Genomic DNA, 17,945 nt, shown 5'->3' on the forward strand with positions numbered 1-17,945 from the left:
TCCCAAAAGTACTAGCTGTCAAAGAAATCTATGGAAACAGGGAAGGGTGAGAGCAAGGTCATGACCACAGCCATTTCACTCTGACCAGGTCTAAAGAGTGAGTGGTCTCCACTGGAGAGAGTGAAGTCAAGGAGGCACTGTCCTGAGGCAGCTACCCACTTCTGAAACTTTAAAACACTCTCTCCTTGCGAAACATTAAAGGCAAACTAAATGTGACCTCTAGACAACCTTCCTGAGTTGCCTTTCCTGAACACAGAGCAACATCTTCCCTAATATTTTCTGTTTCTGACATGTTTTCTCCGTGGGTGTACTTGCAAGAGCCTGTAAGTTTTGTGTACAGGGTTAATAGGGTAAATTAGGGTAATTATTCATAACTTCAAACATTTATTCCGCTGAGAACTGAAATACTTGATTGCAGTGACAGTATTGTAGCCAACACAATGCAATGCAAAACAGTAATAAAAGCCAAAAAAAAGTCAGACTGTGCCACAGTGGTCTGCGATGAATGTGAGAATAAGCATGTGGCAACTGCAACAAGGAGCACGCAAGGCATACAACGAAGGTGAACGCTCACAAGGGAGCCCCACGGGAAGGGTACGTTTTTGCTGTTGCATGACCTTGGGTCAGATTAAGCTAGGCCAAGCAAATACAAGGGTGCCAAGTTGTACTGGAGCGTGTCCTTTGAAAAGGTGTGCTTGCTCAGGTGAGGCTGTGGGACTTCTGCAATCACCTCCCAGGTCCTCGGCCCTGCAGTACCCTGGGGGTACATTTTCTTCTGGGTAGCTGGAAGCTGGTCTGGTTGTCTCCATAGAAATACTAAAAATATTGCCCGCCCATCAGACTGCATTGCAGGTGGATTTAAACCCAGTATGTACTGTTTTAGTGAGGGGTCGTTGCAGATGTAGAAATGGTAAGTATCTGACCAAGAATACACAGCCCAAAGGAAGTTATGGAAAAGCACTGGAAGACTAGCAGTTTTGAACAGAGTGGCTAACAACCTGAGCCTGAGCCAAGCTGAATGGCTCATTAAACTCAGGTGATAGGTTTTTGTGGGTCAAAGGGAAATGGACAAGGAGAAATGCTGTGGAAAAGCTTAACTTAGTGCTGCAGGTGAAGGTGAACACTGAGTGTGAACATGCAGTGCTGCACAAAAAGATGTACAGATACAAAAGGGAGGTACAGGGCAAGACAGTTCAAAGCATTTGACCTCCACATTCCCAGATCAAACCTCCCTGCTCTGGGAAGGAAAAATTATATATAGATTTAAAGGTGGATCCTCTGTGAAAAGTAGTGGTTACTTGCCTCTCTGAAGAGTAGAGGCTGTAGGGGGTATGAATTCCTAGCCTAGGATGGTCTGTCTTGCTAGGACTTGTGTGAAATTGAATCCACTCTAGAGGATTCATACCAGAAAGGCTGCAGCTAATACACAGGACATTCTCAAGGATTAGAAAGATGGTTTTTCATGGGCCAGATTACTTTAGAGACATTGGCACTATCATATCAAGGTGAATCCTATTATCCATCCAGGAGTACACATGACAAATATGAGAGCACCGCTGCGCTATGAAATGCAGAGGCAGCTTACTTAGATGCGAGGAGCTGGTTAAATGCATCAGTGGGAGAGAAGCCTCTAAGTGCAGTTTGTCCTGTTAAACTTTAAAAGTTTAGGGCACAGATTGTCTCTGTCTTGTGTTCAGTGTTGTCTTAGCCATATTTTGGAGAATGTAGGGTTTTCTTAGTGGCAAATGAGGCAAATGGTGCATGAAGTACCCAAAATTCCTTGTAGGAACTCTACACTATCTCTTGATAGATATTTTAACTTTCATTTGAATGCTCTCAAAAGGGAAATACATTGCCCTGATCTGCCGGCTGCCTTGATGATTAATGCACTGCTGAGGTGCTAGGTGTCTTCAGGTGGCCTAACAGAGGTGTCTGGTAAACAAGAAGGACAAAGCTGTAGCTCAAACATTGTGGAAGCCTTTGTCTACTCTTTTTTCTCTTATTTATTAACTGTGGTGTAATCATTGTTATGCTTGTGCCTCAACCCATGTAATCGAGGCATGAGCAAAATTCTCTGCTTAGGTCTTGTCCTTTGGGTGCAGCACCAACTCCATATTTGCTCTCTCCTGCTGGATGTGGGAGCAAGAATAAGTCTGTACGTTTTTAACACTGGGACAACCATCCCCAACAGTGCAGAATGCTGAAGGGCCCCTATGGAGAGTGTAAAGGTTAGGGCCGTGCCAGGTAAGAGGGACATAATCTATTCATTCACTCCCTCTAACACTGTTTTGTGCCTTTTAAATTCTACAAAGTCACAAGAAGCTCCTCCTGCTATGCACATTTTGAAAGACCTCCAAGCAGAATGACCTCGTTCTCTGTTCCCTTGGTGAGAGGACACCCTTCTGCCTACAGTGAAATGAAGCAAATAATAGCATCTGCTAGTCCAGGGGGCATCTTTCAGCAGTGGAAGCTTACAGGTTTTGCCTGGTATTTTCCCTCTTCCTAAAGCACATGTTAATGATTTTGACCTTTCTAGTAATTTGATTCCAAAACCAGTGTTGCAGCAGCTGAGCCATGAGCTGTCATTTTGAAGAGAAGATTATTATCACTCTGAAATCAAAGCAAAGGGTTGCTTGTTCAAGCCTGTGTGGAGATCCCCTCATGTGTGGAGATCCTCCTCTCTCATCTCTCTGTGTCCTCAGCTCTGGGCTTGTGTCAAGAGGTTCCAGTCTGGTTGGCCCATGTAAGGATAAATCTGCTGCCAATTTTTTACATCAGTGTAGCATAAAAAAGCTCTAGGAGAGCCAAACTGGTCAAATATTTTGGGGCAATACCAAAGGAATCCTTGTACACAGGTACCTAGGATAGAGAGGTGTGTTTATGTGAAAACATGTTTGTGGTCTGCACTAGTTGAAAGGACATTTAGACTATTTGAAGATAGACCAGAAAGTGTTCCCTGCTTGCCTGAAGCAGAAGCTGGTTTGTGCGAAAGGTCTCCTTCCATATCAGTGTTCCCTTGGCTCCTCCCATAGCGTGAATAATCCCTAACATTTCTGTGACTCAGTGGATTTGTGATGGAAATTGTGGCAATATTTTCAGAGTCGCAGTCTAATACCTGAGCCCCGACAGGATTCTTGCCCCCACATCTGTGGCATTTTGCATAGTTATGTAACGCCTCTTACTCACGGCACTGAAATCAGGAGTATGTCCGCGTAGTGAGGAACTAGTGAAACTTGGAGTAAAATCCAAACCTCCCTTTTATTCACTCTTGAAAGCCTTTTCATTCATGTTTCAGTTTGCAACTTCTTTTTTAATATGATTTGTAGATAGCTTGTTCTATTGGTGGGAACAATAAGGTCACAGCTTTATTTTTAACTTCTTGCTTTTGCATTGCAAAATTCAAGTTATTGTGTAGAAAGAAAGTCCGATTAGCTGCTTCACAAGACTCGCGTGAGTATCTCCTTTCAGCTTGGCTGTTTTCATCCTCTCTTCTCCTGGTCCCCTTCCTCCAGTTCCCTACATGCTTATTGAGAACAGCAATTGGAAGAGCAGGTGTGTAAAAAGAGAAAAAAGTAATCTCATCCGTACAAACCCCTAAGCCCATGGCTGTGTTTCTTGTATCAACTGAATAGAAAGCTGCTGTCCTCAGAAAACTGATAATAAAAATCATTTGGGAGGCTCACCACTCAGTGCAAAGCAGTGTCTGTTCTCAGTGCAGTTTCTGGTTGCTCCTTTATGGAAAATGTCCTTTCTGCTGTGCATGACAGAGGTGGTTCTCCCAGGTTAGATGGAGCATTCACAGCCACGTGCACAGGCCACAGAGCCTCGTCATGGGGCAGGTACACTGGGGAATGGTCACAAGTGGACTATTAAGATAATTTTGTGTCATATTCAGAGAGGGGATTTTACCTGGCTAACTGAAAGTTAGGGGTAAACCACTTTACAGTGAGTTCACATATGTGAATGCAAGTAGGATTTGAAAGTGGACGGCGTGCACGTCTTGCATGTCTGTACCATCTGCCTTCTCTGGGCCATAATTGCCTTTTCTGAGAGGTTGTATCAGCCCCTACTGCTGTCTGTAATAATCATAGTAGCGCTGACTGCACTGTTCATATATTCATACAACCGTGGTCCCCCGTAGCGAAAGCTGCCTCCCTTAAGACTGCAGATTTGAAAGCAGACCCGCCTGCAGACTGCCGTGCCGGCAGCTGTAGAGCAGGTGGAGAAGCCGGGGCCAGAAAAGCAGTCACGCATTGCAAAGCCATGATCAGGCTCGGTTTCACAGGTGAAGAAACTGAGACAGATGGAGGGCAAGTGAATTGCTCAGAGTGGTATGAGTAATATCACTGGCAATGCCCAGTCTTGAAACTAAGCCTGGCTTAGGCCAGGTTCTGTGCAACGTGCAATAAACTGGGCTGCAACATCCCTGGGCTCCCCACTCCTGCCGCAGAGAGACTCACTGCAGACGACTGGCACAGCCGACGCTGTGGTTGCACTGCTGTGTTGGCTCTGATCCACCAGTACTGCTGGGGGACCTCCCCATTTCCTTCTGAGGGTGTCTATGGTGAGAAAGTAGATGATTCTTTACACAATAGGAGCTCTTTCTTAAATCAAAATAATCCTTTCTGGGTTTTGGTCCTGTTCAGCTCAGTCTTTCCTTTTTGGGCATGTGATGTAGTTGGGTGACTGAATAATTTATAGGTACCACCTGGCAAGAGCAGAGACACTGACATTTAGAGAGTCAGTAAGGATGAAACAAAGGCTTTGTTGTTGCTGATGCTCCAAGAATAGGCTGCACTGAAAGCAAGCACAACTTGTATTTCCCCTCTGCCTCTTGTCTCTTTGAAACCCCCTCCCAATCCACTCCAGTCTGCAATTTCCACTTCTTTCTTCCCTCCTTCACTCCCTACAATTGTCTGCCTCATGGGAGCGTGAAGCTCAAGTGCTCCATGCCCTGGTTGCACGGAGGTTTCAGTAGACCATGGACAGAAGTTGAAACTATCACCTTTGTTGCAGTCAGATGAATTGCATTGTGATGAATTGGGACTCTCCCCAACTTCCTCTAACTGGGACCCTGGGGTGGGCCAATCTGCCTCATTCCTAGACTACTGAGTAACCCTTTTCTGCCCAATTTCTTCTGTCCATTTGCTAGACCCCTGTCTCTGACTTAAGAACATTCTCACCCTTGAGTCCTGTTTTGGACTTTGACCTTCCTCCTAGTCCTCCAGCTTGGCCAGGCCCCAAGCTTGAGGAGACTGGTCAGGGAGGCAGTCCAGTCTGCAGGGAGAGTGAGGGCTGTAAAGGAGAGACGTGACGGAAATAATTCCAAACTATATTTTTGGCCGTGGTTTAATTACCCATGATGTGATGTGTACCCATCCTGGGCAACATCTAATCTGCCAGTTCTTCTTATCTTTCAGGAAAAATGAAGGGGTGGAAAGGAGCCAGTTTAGCTTGTGTGGGGCTAGGACTTTTAAGGGTTGTATGGCTCTTTTATGGCTCACATGGCTATGTCAGGCTAACCCAGGATTCATTGACTTTTCTAGTTATTCAGACTTCGCCTAGCTGTCCATCGTCCTGGGAACCAGCCAGTTTCCTGAAAACTAATGCTCCCTGCCTGCACTGCCATTTCAAGCCAACATCTTTGACAATCCTAGGACACTTCTCTTACTGTTTGGTATGCTTGGATCTGGCCTAATAAACTTGTTATTGTTCTTTGAACCGCACAACCCTCTTTGCACTGATTAGCTGTTAGGCTAAAGTGTTTGAATGCTCTAGGTGATGCACTTCACTTTTTTAAAAGAGGACAGAGAAGAACACAAATATACACACAGCAACTACCAAATGATGAAAAACAAAGAGGTTTCTAAAGTTCTCTTTTCAGATTGGTAACTTGCAATCCAGTGTTAACAGTGTATTGCTTGTGTCTCCAGAAAAGATATTTAGATGGAAGAGGGAGTTGCACATTTCCAGAGCTAGATGTATTGGAGAGGATACAAAGCTCCATCCCATAGTAACACTAGTCAGTCAGGCGTGTGCTGTGTGTCACTCAGTGGAGGAGTGCCTGCTCCACTGCACAGCATCTTTGCTGTCACTGACAGTAGCTTCAGTCCTGTATTCCTCACTTATCTTCCCATTGTGGCTCTCCTCTGCACCTTCCACCCTTTAGGATCAGGCTGTTCCCTGCTTCTGGATTAGAGAGCAGCTCTGGGAGTACATCCCCTTTCTCGACTGTGCCATGCTTTTTGTGCCTCTATGCCTTTTGCAGTCTCACATGCTGACCACTTTCACACTTTTAATCTCCTTTATTTCTTCCCTCCACTCTTTCCCCCTGCTCTTTTCAGCATTATAATAGTATCTGGCACTTCTTCAAAAAACATTTTTAAGACAAAATCATGTTTTTGTCAGGTTTTTATAGTTTTAGCCATCTCACGATGCCAGTGGGGAAAGTGAAACTAAGCACGCTTTGTGATCATCCCAGAAAATGTTCAAGTCAAAATCAGAAGCAGACTTCAAGGTATCTCAGTCTCAGTGCATGGTTCTGGCTCTCTTGTGGGGCATGGACACCACACTCTGCTCCGAGCCACTCCTGAGGTGGCAGTTCCTGCCGTCACAGATCAGCCGGTGGGATGGGCTGTGCCAGCCTCTCATAATCTGCTCCAGTGTGAAGTCAGCCGGGAAGCCAGGCTGATGAGTTTTGTGCAGGTAGGTGAGAGTCATTCACAGGATCCCATCACCAGCCCAGTTTTGGGGGTGCCAGCAAGCAGCTGGCTCTGCAGGAATATTCTAAATCTTTTCCAGATGCTTGAGACACGTGCCTGAAAGCCACAGACTAGGCAAGAGGGAAGGATGTGATAAATTGGATAGATCTTTTATTTGCCCCTTCTGACCTGTATGATACTATCATTATCTGATGTGCTTTCAAAGCATGAGCAGGCCTTGTGGCAGCCTCAACACAGGTGAGTGTAGCTTGGCTACCTAGAAATACATCTGTGCTTTGGTTTATTGTGGGGAGTTTAACAGAAGGGATTAAACTAAACATTTCTCCCATTTATGGAGGGTAGTCTGTGTGTCTGCTGAATATTGTTCCTCCTTGGACAGAGCTGTTGAATGGCTGTCAGCAGAGTGGAGGCTTTTAAATATAATAGCAACCCAACCTAAACTTCACTCATCTGGTCTGGATAATCTGACTGATCTCACCATTCCTGCTGAACAATGGAAAATTGCCTGAATATTTAAACATGTATTGTTCTTAGGGAAACAAAATGTTCAGCTAGTTTGGTTGCCTTAGCAACATCCACTTCTAAAAATACAAAAGAGACAATCTACAAAATAAGTGAACGTGTAGAACAGGCAAGGAGAGAAAATGCTTCTTTCTCCCTGACCCAGAGCAACTGGGTCGTGGGCATGAAATGCTTTCATTTAAATCTCAGTGAAGGATTTAGGGCGTATCTTCACACACTTGTTGCACAAGTTTAATTTTTAATAGTTTAGAACATGACTAATGTTAAACCCATGCAAGACTCTGTGACATCCCTTTTATACTGGCTCCAAACTGATTCTGTCAATGGTATGTTTAGAGTGATGGGAGCCCAGAAAGCACAGACTGCACCAGAAGTAGGCAGCAGGTCACAGTTGCTGTGTGTTGGGGGGAAAGGGGGCTAAAACTGTAAGGATTAATTAAGAATTATCAAAGGCCAACCTGAAATAGACCTTGCAATGGCAAGTAAAAGAAATGACAAATGATTCCTTTGTGACATGATGTGAAAAGGACCTGTGCATGCTTGGGGCAAGTAATGAGGGGATCATAGGTGTGACCCAAGGACAGCATGAATTAAAATGAGTGACGCTTCAGTTTTCAGTAATTCTGACAGTGCAGAACACAGGGCAAGCACTGTGTGTATGGAAAAGGAAATTACTGCATTCGAGATGAAACAAGAACGTAAGCATCTTGATCAGTTCCAGTCACAGGGACCAGAATATCTCAGAATATTGAGATAGCTGGCATATGAAATGGCAAGTCTTCCAGGGCGGATTTTTAATTAATCTATCAAGTTGGTGGTGGCACTGTCTGACTGCAGAATAACAGATGCAGTACTTCTGTTATCTCTAAGAAAAGGAAAAGGGTGTAATCTAGGGAAATGCAGACCCATTCTTCTGACCGCCACAGTGCATACAGCCTTAGAGCCAATCTGGAGGAGGGAATAATAAAAAAACACGGAGGCAAATGAACAATGAGGTACAAAGTGATATTAGTTTGTTGAAGGCAGAGCATGCCAGAATAACTTGATATTTCTCTTTGATAAGACAACTATTTTGGATAGAGGAAATGATAGAGATCTTATCTGTCCAGACTACAATAAAGTACTTGGCACAGTGCCATATGTGAAATTAATAGCTAAAATAGAAGTTATGAAAAAGTTAGAAAGCAGATAAAGAGCTGGCTGATGAGAAGACAAAAGTTGGTTGTATGGAAAGAGAAGTTCAGTAACTGGCTTTGCTTCTGCATTAGTTTTAATAAGCAGAAATGTATCGGCATCCGTAGCCGTAACAGCATTGGTTGAACAGCTGGAAATGCCAGAGAAGGACAAAAGCTTGGGCTTAGTAATATATTACACTGTCATCACACAGTGACTATGTTGCAATTGTGAAAAGGCAAATAATACCCTACAACGTATCCAGAGAGAGAAGGAAGAGTGAATAGTGGTATGCAGGACTCAGGAGAGATCTCATCTGAAAAATGGAGTTCAGTTCTTGTTGCCTACTTACTAGAAATATGTATTCCAGTGGGAACAGGTGAAGAGAAAAGCAAGCAGATGATACCAGGAGCAGGGAGACTCCTAGACAATGTGGAGAGACTAAGAGACTGGCTTTTACAGCCAGCAAAGTGAAGGAGGAGAGAGGCTGTATTTTCTCTCTATAAATGTATCAGAGTGTAAAATGAGAAGAAGAGGAAATTATTAAAGCTGAAAGACATTTGTATCCCAAGAACAAGTGGGTATAAACTGACCATAAAGAAATTTAGCCTAGAAATTAGAAGAAAGCTTCTAGCCAACAAAGCAATTAGGTTCGGGGACAGTCTCTAATGGGAGAGGCAAGGAGAGGAGGCCAGCATGCTTTAAGAGGATTTCCCTCAAATGAAAGACATTTCGTGCTGTGGCTTCCTGTGATAGCACTCAGTGACCGAGAGGTTTCTAGGGCTATATTTGCCTAATCATAAATCAATTAGGCAGCATTCATATCCAAGATGTCTCCACTTTACCCAAATTTAAGTCTAGGCTTTCAGCCACACCGGTACAACTCAGGGTGCAAAACAGTGATTCACTGGAAAACACTCGGTGGGGAGAGAATGACAGCAGGGAAAGGAAAATACTATTTCAGCAGAAAGCCCTTATCCTTCCCTGGTCCCGATGGACAGGAGATAACACCACATTTACAAATCGGGGATACAGCCCTGTGATGCTGATCCAAGAGATGAGCCAAAAGGGCTACCTAAAAGTACAGTAACTGCAAACACTTTGTATAGACCCATCATGGAGACAGACAGACAGCCCCAACACTCTCCCAGTCTGTTTCTGTTTGCTTTCCCCCATGAACTGTGACTTTGTTGAGGCTGTTCAGATGAAAGCCTTCTTTTTTCTGGATGTTGTTCAGCCTGTTTTTTATCACTTACAAGGTGGTTGCCATGCTGTATTTATGCTCCTTATGACATTTTGTGACAGTTCCTCTCATAGAAACTTTTTACAGAAGAGGAACTGATGTTCGAACTGATGGGATGACTTACCTAAAGTCACTTGGGAAGTCTGTAGTAGAGCAGATTGTCTACCAAATTCCTACTCCTTGCCTAACCACAAAGCCAATTTCTCTGCTACCCTTTCTTCCTTGTTTCATTTTCTCCTTCCATTTTAGTGTGCTTCTGTCAAGCTCACTCATGTTCTCTTCACTCCCTTCTTTTCCTCACAAGCTGAAGCACATGGCTCAGGTGCCCTTCTGCAAGCCTCTGCCCTCTGATTTCACATGGTCCTCCATTTGCCCCGTCCATTGCTCTTATGGCTCTCACGGTTGTAGATCACCACAGCAACAGCACAGGGGTGGTTGGGATGAACATAAAAGAAATGAGTTATTGTGCCTCCAGCTGAGGCAATATGCATGTACAAATGGACAGCAGGGCTCGGGAGAGCCCTGGGCAGGTTTCTTGGTTTATACAGTGGATAGAAGGTAATATTACAGACTTGTCAGATCTTGCTCATCAAGCGTAAAACTCGTGCAGTTAATTCCCACCTTGTGCTCTCCTCAGCAGGCAGCTTTTGCTCTGTGTTTTCTCTGCAGCATTGCAGCCTCTGGCTCCCCTGTGTCCCTGCTCCCGTGCCAGGCACAGCTGGTGAGTGTAACCTGTGATCCACTGAAGACCATCTAGGGGACAGAGGTGCCTCTCGTGCTGTCACGTGAGCCAGCGGGCCACATGCAACTCCCATCAGTATAATGCAAGGGAGAGAAAAAGAGTTGGCAGAGAAGAAAGCAAAGGCAGTGGATACTGCAGTTGCTATGCAAGACTGTTGAAATGATCTGAAATGACTATTCTGGGGGGATCTATAATGCAAGGAAACTCACATGTGCATATCCTTCAACAGGCAGAGTGAGCTGCAGCTCATCTCTAACATGTGCTCTGATTTGGAAAAACAGCTAATTCCGTATCATTCACACCCTACTGTAATTATTCTGACTCCAGAAACAAAATTTATGTGTAGTATTGAAAGGGTCTGTCAATGCCCCTGCAGCCCTTTGGGTGAGCAGGCTTGTGCGAGCCTGGTGTTTTGAGTAGGGAGATTTTCTCTGAAGCTTCAGAACTTTTATGTGTTCACATTGTGATGAGAATGGAGACCTTTCCCATCATATGTGTGTCTTTCCAAGCAGGGAGTGTCAAAAGCAACTGTGATATGGTGAACATGATCTCTGACTATACAGCCAGTTACAGAGATTCTTGCCTTTCACAATCATCCTGTCACTGTCCCATTTATACAGATGTAACATTTGGTGCAATTGCAGCAATTACTTACAAGGAAAATGACTTAGTTATGTATAAATGTGGTCAGTGCCATAAGTGTCTTGAGAAATTATTAATCATAATGGACCAGATCTTCAGATGAACCAAGTTAATATTTGTCTGAGAAAAGTGTGCAGCGTGAGGGGACATAAGCTAACATTTTGCCTAGCTAACCCTCACCCTGCAGAAAGATTAAAATGGATCCAAAGACAATGTTATTAAAAGGAGTTTAGAGTTTGTGCTACCTGTGCCACAGGTGTATGTCCCTTGGAGACTGCTGTAGTGGCCAGAGATTTAGATGTGCTCTCCCCTATTTGCTCCTAAATAGCAAGAGAAGCAAGAGACACAAAGCTGGGTGTTTCATGTCAGTGCTTAGGAACTTGTCCAAAGACCACAGGTGCTTGCTAAGACATTAAGGTTTTCTACAAAATTCTGTAACAATACACATTGAAAGAAAATACACACCTACATTTCTGCTTGCAAGCAACAACAAAAAGGAGAGGGAGAAAGAAAATGCTATTTAATTTATATAAACAGAAGGAGGAAAATGCAAAGACATATACAAAATTTTAGTCTAATTTTTAGTTGATTATAAAGGAAAAGCAGTGAGCTATGTCTTTTTTTTTTTCTCCATAAAGACTGAATTGCTAAGAAACACGGCTACACTCTGCCTCAGCACAATCCTTTTGAGCAGCTTTCTGCCTGCTTTGTACCACAGACTCTCTGACAAAGCTGGCGCCACAGATCTATCCCACTGTCTCCCTGTTCTCTCCATCCCCTCTCCCAGCTGAGGAGCTCACACACTGTGGTGAAGACTTGAGGGCTCAGATCTCACTGTGTCCACTACCGCGACTCAGTCTTACCCCCTGGAGAGTTATCACTTTCTTTATTGGCAAGATAATTAAAGGGAAGCCCACTTCATACATCAGCTGCTACTTTGCAAAGCTTCAGGCAAAGCTTTCTGCTTTGTTCAGGAGGATTCTTCTTCCCCGTTAGCCAAATGACTGATGTGGCTCATCCCCTTTTATCTGAGGCATCACATCGTGATAACAGCAAGAGATTCTAACCTTGTGGTCCAGTGGTCAAAAGTGGTGATCCTGTGACATCGTCCTCTCTTCCCTGCACGTGTATTCCTGCTTGGCTTCTTTCATCAGGGCGCCTAGCTGTCACATCCCCTTCTGTCGGTGATTTCCAGCTGCTGGTTTCCTGCTACCCCTTCTCTGACCTGTGATTAAAGTAGCTGTGGAAGTTCACTGGCTCTGGGGACTGTCATCACAGGCTTTAATGAGTACATGGTGATGTGGCAATGCATCACCTTACAGTGTGGGGACACAGCATAAGAAAGAGGAAGGGAACAAGTAGTGAACTAAACCCCAGCAAAGGTCGTGTCTGCTCGAGGATGCAGTGGCAGGCAGCTGCAATATCTCTGTGTGTTGGTCTGTAGTTACATATGGCTCCTCTGTTGTGCTCTCCTACACTGCTTTCCACCAGGTGGGAGAATCTGCAAGGATAAAAGCTAATCTCAGTGGGGAGACCCTAGGATTTCTCTCTGTCAATTATAAAACATACCCAGCTCATCTGTCACCAGCTTTTTGCTTGTAGCTTTGATTGGAATTGCTGATCTGTTCCTAAAACTGGGGGCAGATATGAGTAAGACAGTAATAATGCCTTTACTCCTCTTCCCCCTGTAGGAAGGAAAAATGGTCACAAACTTGGAGATCTGACTGGGCAAGTCCAGGAGCTGAGTGGGGCTCCCTGTTGAAGAAGGATTGTCTTGCTCCGTGACTGCTTCTGCTCTCCCACTGTCAGAAAATGTCCTGAGCTCAGGAACATTCCTGCAGACAGACACTAGTTAGAATCATAGAATCATTTAGGTTGGAAAAGACCTTTAACATCATCAAGGCCAACCATTAACCTAGCACTGCCAAGTCTACCACTAAACCATGTCCCTAAGTGCCACATCTATACATCTTTTAAACACCTCCAGGGATGGTGACTCAACCACTTCCAATGCTTGACAACCCTTTCAGTGAAGAAATTTTTCCTAATATCCCATCTAAACCTCCTCTGGCGCAACTTGAGGCTGTTTCATCTTGTCCTATTGCTTGTTACGTGGGAGAAGAGACTGACACCCACCTCACTACAACCTCCATTCAGGTAGTTGTAGAGCGTGATAAGGTCTCCCCTCAGCCTCCTCCCAGTTAAACAACCCCAGTTCCTTCAGCTGTTCCTCATAAGACTTGTGCTCCAGACCCTTCACCAGCTTTGTTGCCCTTCTCTGGACACACTCTTGTCCTTCTTGTAGTGAAGGGCCCAAAACTGAACACAGTACTCAAGGTGCGGACTCACCAGTGCCAAGTACATGGGGACGATCACTGCCCTAGTCCTGCTGGCCACACTATTGCTGATACAAGCCAAGATGTCCTTCTTGGCCATCTGGGCACACTGCTGGCTCATATTCAGCCAGCTGTCGACCAACACCCCCAGGTCCTTTTCTGCCAGGCAGCTTTCCAGGCCACTCTTCCCCAAGCCAGTAGTTCCTGCTATTTCTTCTGCTGCACAGCCTCTGCCTGGGACCTGGTAGGAGTATGAAGTGAAACTTGTGTTACAGTAGAAGTGTGGATCATGAAACTCGGTCTTGAATGGGCTGGTACCTGTCCTCATGCAGAAAAAAGCTTTGTTTGAAGACATTTAAGAAACGGTTCACAGGACCACATGGAGGAACAGGGGAAGCTGTGCTTGTTCAGCTTTTCTGTCTGAAGGCAAGAGCTCCCCCAAGGCTTCAAAGGTTTTGGAGATGGAATGTATGTTGTAACTAGAGGTTTGTACTTTCTAGCTAACAGAACCTCATAAACAGGTCTAGATGGCACTGAAGTACATGGCAGTACTGTACATCCACCATGCTGAGACTATGAGCAAAACCAGTACCTGCAGGCTTACAAGCATAGCAGATCTCCACAGCCAAACCCACACTCCAGTGAAGTCTTTCTCTGTCTTGGATTTCAGCAGAGCCAGGATTTTGCCCCCACATCTACTTTCATCAGAATAACTTTTTAAAATTCTCCACACCACTCCTTAGCCAGTATGCATCCTAAACCATCTACCTGACCATTGTCTTCTTCCCAGTTAAATCCCTGACTGTCTTCTGCAAAGAATCGCTTAATATGAGTTACTGCTTTTTCATTATGCAGTTATTTTCGATATCTGTAAGGCCTTCCATAATCTGTCTGGTTATGCTATACCAGCCTAAACTGGGTCACTGTGTTTGTTGCAATTCCTCTCCCATATTGTGCCCCACTGATTTCCTTACCCCTTCATTCCCCCTGCAGTGAGATTCCAGGTTTCTCAGGGGAACCCGTCTAGAGGCACTGAAACCAGCAGGATTGTGCCTACCAGAAAGCTCCGACTCACATCTGCCTCTCAAGGGTGAGTGGCCCCCATCCCTTGATGTCCCCACCACTGTGCATGCCCATGGAGGCATCCCACAGAGGCATCCCATCCAACCCTTTGCATTCTTTCCAGAAAATCTGGCTGGATCACAGCACTGCAATGGGCACAAGAAAAGCTGCCCTGAAGGTTGCCTTTAAAGCCAGGAACTGATGACGTTGTCAGCACATAGTGTTCATTCCCAAGTCATGAAGTTTATTCTGGGACCACTTGAGAGCTTCAAAGGTTCGTCCCCTTGCCAGGAAAATATCTGTGCTGTTGAGCTCTCCTTCAGATTCTCTCCACATGCCATAAAGGAAATGTTCAGAAACCTAATCTGAGGGGGATCGGGCTGCGAATTCTCCTTGTCTCCATCAACTTCATGAGGCACGAAGTCTGAGGGTGCTGTAGGAATCAGGTGGCCTTTCTAATGCACACCAGCTGTGCCATGTGCCTCCGGCAGGGAGGCAAGCTCTCGTGTCTGTGTTACTTCAGACTCTGCTCTTGCTGGTACCCTGCTCACTTAGAAGGACCCTATTGCCTGTAGATAGGACTGCTGCTAGGTAAGCAAATAGGAATGACATGTTCTTCCCTTGGGGTAAGAGTGAGAGATGAAGGATGGTCTTGTGACTGAGGCACTGAGCTCTGACTCAGAAAAATAAAAATTTTTGTTCTCATCTCTGTTGCTCAATTCTTGAGTGACCTTGACAAGTCACAGTTATGTTTCAGTTCCCATCTTTGATCTGAGGAAGATAACGCTTTCTTTTTCCTTTGTCTACCCTGTGTCAGTCCTCAACTTTTTGTGCCACAGACTGTCCTCAGTGGTACATTTGTGTGTCATTTAGCACAGTTAGTCCTTCACTCTGGGTGACCCTTTAGGTCCTATCATGGTATCCCTAAGTAGGAACAGGAGTGGGGCCTAGGGCATGTGTGGGCTGTGTGCTGATCCTGACAGCTTCTTGCTGCCCCTGTTCTCTTGGCACATTTCGAGTCAGCAAAGGCTCTCACAATCTCTTGAGCATGAACCCTTTGGTCTGAGCTACAAATAACTACCACAGCCTCAAATGGATAAACACCAGATGCTAAACATTCACTGTCAGATGCTGCATTGTAAGTGAAGGCGAGCAGTTAACCTACTTTGGGTACCTCATCCAGGATGTCAAGATGTGCTCTCAGTTCTGCTGACACAGGCTTGAGGAGATAAGCTAAATCAAGCTACATAACCCTCGTGACAGAGGGCTTATGTACCATCATTTGGAAGGCCACGAAAGAGCCAAATGCCTGACAATATTTGGAAAGGAGATGACTGCAGCAAAGCAATGGTTGTTTTGGAAATTATATGTAAAATGCCTACAATTGTATAGGGGGATGTCTAAAAAATGGAAGCCACTTCTGCAAGACAGAGAGCACACAAAATCAGGTGGGAGAGGAAGGGAGAATATGTGCCCATGCAGAAGAGACATTTCCCCAGTAGAACATATCTGTTGGTAGGCTCTTTTCTTGGGCCATATGATCCCAAGTTAAATCAGCTATTGAGAATGTCGTGATGTCACCAGAAATGAACAGCAGGGTAAAGCCCTGTATAAATGGACACCAGAAAAAAAACTAGTTAAGGATGTGATCCTGTAAGATCCTGCTTCAGAATCCAAACCTGGGTCAACTGTTCTACACCCTGAGCAGAGCAAGGGCTGTGGGGTGGGACAAGATGAATTGTGAGGGAAAAATTGAAGGGAGGACAACAGAGAAGGATCTTGTGAAGAAAAAAGGAATAGGGACGAGACAGTTTGAGAGAACAAGGTGAAGGAATGAAACGGGGTAGTTAGTCACAGAAATCACAGAAATCACAGACTCATTCGGGTTGGAAAAGACCCTCGGGATCATCGAGTCCAACCATCAGCCCTACTCTACAAAGTTCTCCCCTACACCACATCCCCCAACAGCTCATCCAAACGGCCCTTAAACACACCCAGGGATGGGGACTCCACCCCCTCCCTGGGCAGCCTATTCCACTCTCTGACCACTCTTTCTGGGAAACATTTTTTCCTCATGTCCAGTCTGAACCTCCCCTGTTGCAGTTTAAAGCCGTTCCCTCTCGTTCTGTCACTAATCACCTGTGAGGTAATAGTGAGTGGTTAGCAAAGAAAAAGAAAAGATGAAAGAAAATTGAGAGGAGGTGAAAGGACAGATTTTTAGTGGGTGTGTGGTGATGCATTTGTTGAGCCAGGGGTACGTTGGAGCACACCTTGAATGATGTATCTGTGGTCCTCCTGTAGGCCTTGGAGAGGAATGTCTTACACTTTCCTCTTACCTTTTGATCTGTATGGGGAGAAGGATGTTACTAAAGTTTAGACCTTTTCTTTAGGATCCCCAAGTATCAGAGCAAGCTAAAACCAAACTGTTTTCCCAAACATGCTTATAAAGAGTGACATTTTTTCATTGCCTAGAATTCCTTAAACTCCTGTCTCTGGTTTGAATAATCCCTCCAAAGCTGTGATTTCAGGTATATCTTGCTGACAGCAAAGGCAGATTTAGGGAGTGAGACTGTTTTACAGAGATATCCTAGGTGCTGAAGGACAAGGTCATCTTTCATCAGGAAATAGCTTTACAGGCTCTTCCTGTTATTTTTGTAGGCCAGTTTGAGTCTCAGTGCTGGCTTAGATCTAGTATGAAGCTGTATCTTTCCTTCAGCCTTTCTCCCAGACCAGCCAGTCACTGATTCCTCAAGAGCTCCCTATGGCAGTTACTGCCAGCTTTCCTTATTTTACTGGGAGCTTCTCAGCAGTCAGAGGTTTTGTGTCAGAGTTGTGGGCTTAACCAAGGGTCAGCTTTCTTTTTATTTAGTTAGAGTATCTTTTCCTGATGGTTCCTAAGAAAAGCTTTAAAATATGAAAGTTAGAGGTTTAAAAACTAGGAAAAAAAATTAAAAGAATCCCCGATTTTGGAAAAATATTTTTTACATGAATGTCATCATTACCACTTTCCTCATTTTTGATTTTTTAACAGATTGAGTTTTTCAGAGATTCTGAAAAGGGAAAATGAGATGGTAGCCAGTGTATTTGTGTAATAAATTTTCTGCAGGATTTTAAGATAGCTTAGGCAAGAAATGTGCAATACAAACTGTCAGGCTAATTTTTTTCAGTGTATTTTCTTCCCAGAAGTTGTTCCCTTTGAAACAGAATGGCCAAAATGAGTGTGAAACTTCACAAAATTAACTTGCTAATGGAAGTGAAGCTGAGGGCCTCTTAGCATTAGTCAATCTGCGTAGATAAAAACTACATTATGAAGTTGTCAGAATGGATCACATCGGGATTGCACATGTGTTCTGGCATTCCCATTGGTGCACCTCCCACATTTAAACGCTTAAAACGTTGTGGTATGCTGTGACAGGGTGTTAGAAATTGTGCTGCCCAGCCCTGGGAGTCACCTTTGCCTCTGATTTCTGCAGAGTCCCCTGGTAAGCCACAACAACATTTCT

The sequence above is a fragment of the Strix uralensis genome, chromosome 2 (assembly GCF_047716275.1).
Source record: "Strix uralensis isolate ZFMK-TIS-50842 chromosome 2, bStrUra1, whole genome shotgun sequence".
In the NCBI taxonomy this organism is placed as follows: Eukaryota; Metazoa; Chordata; class Aves; order Strigiformes; family Strigidae; genus Strix; species Strix uralensis.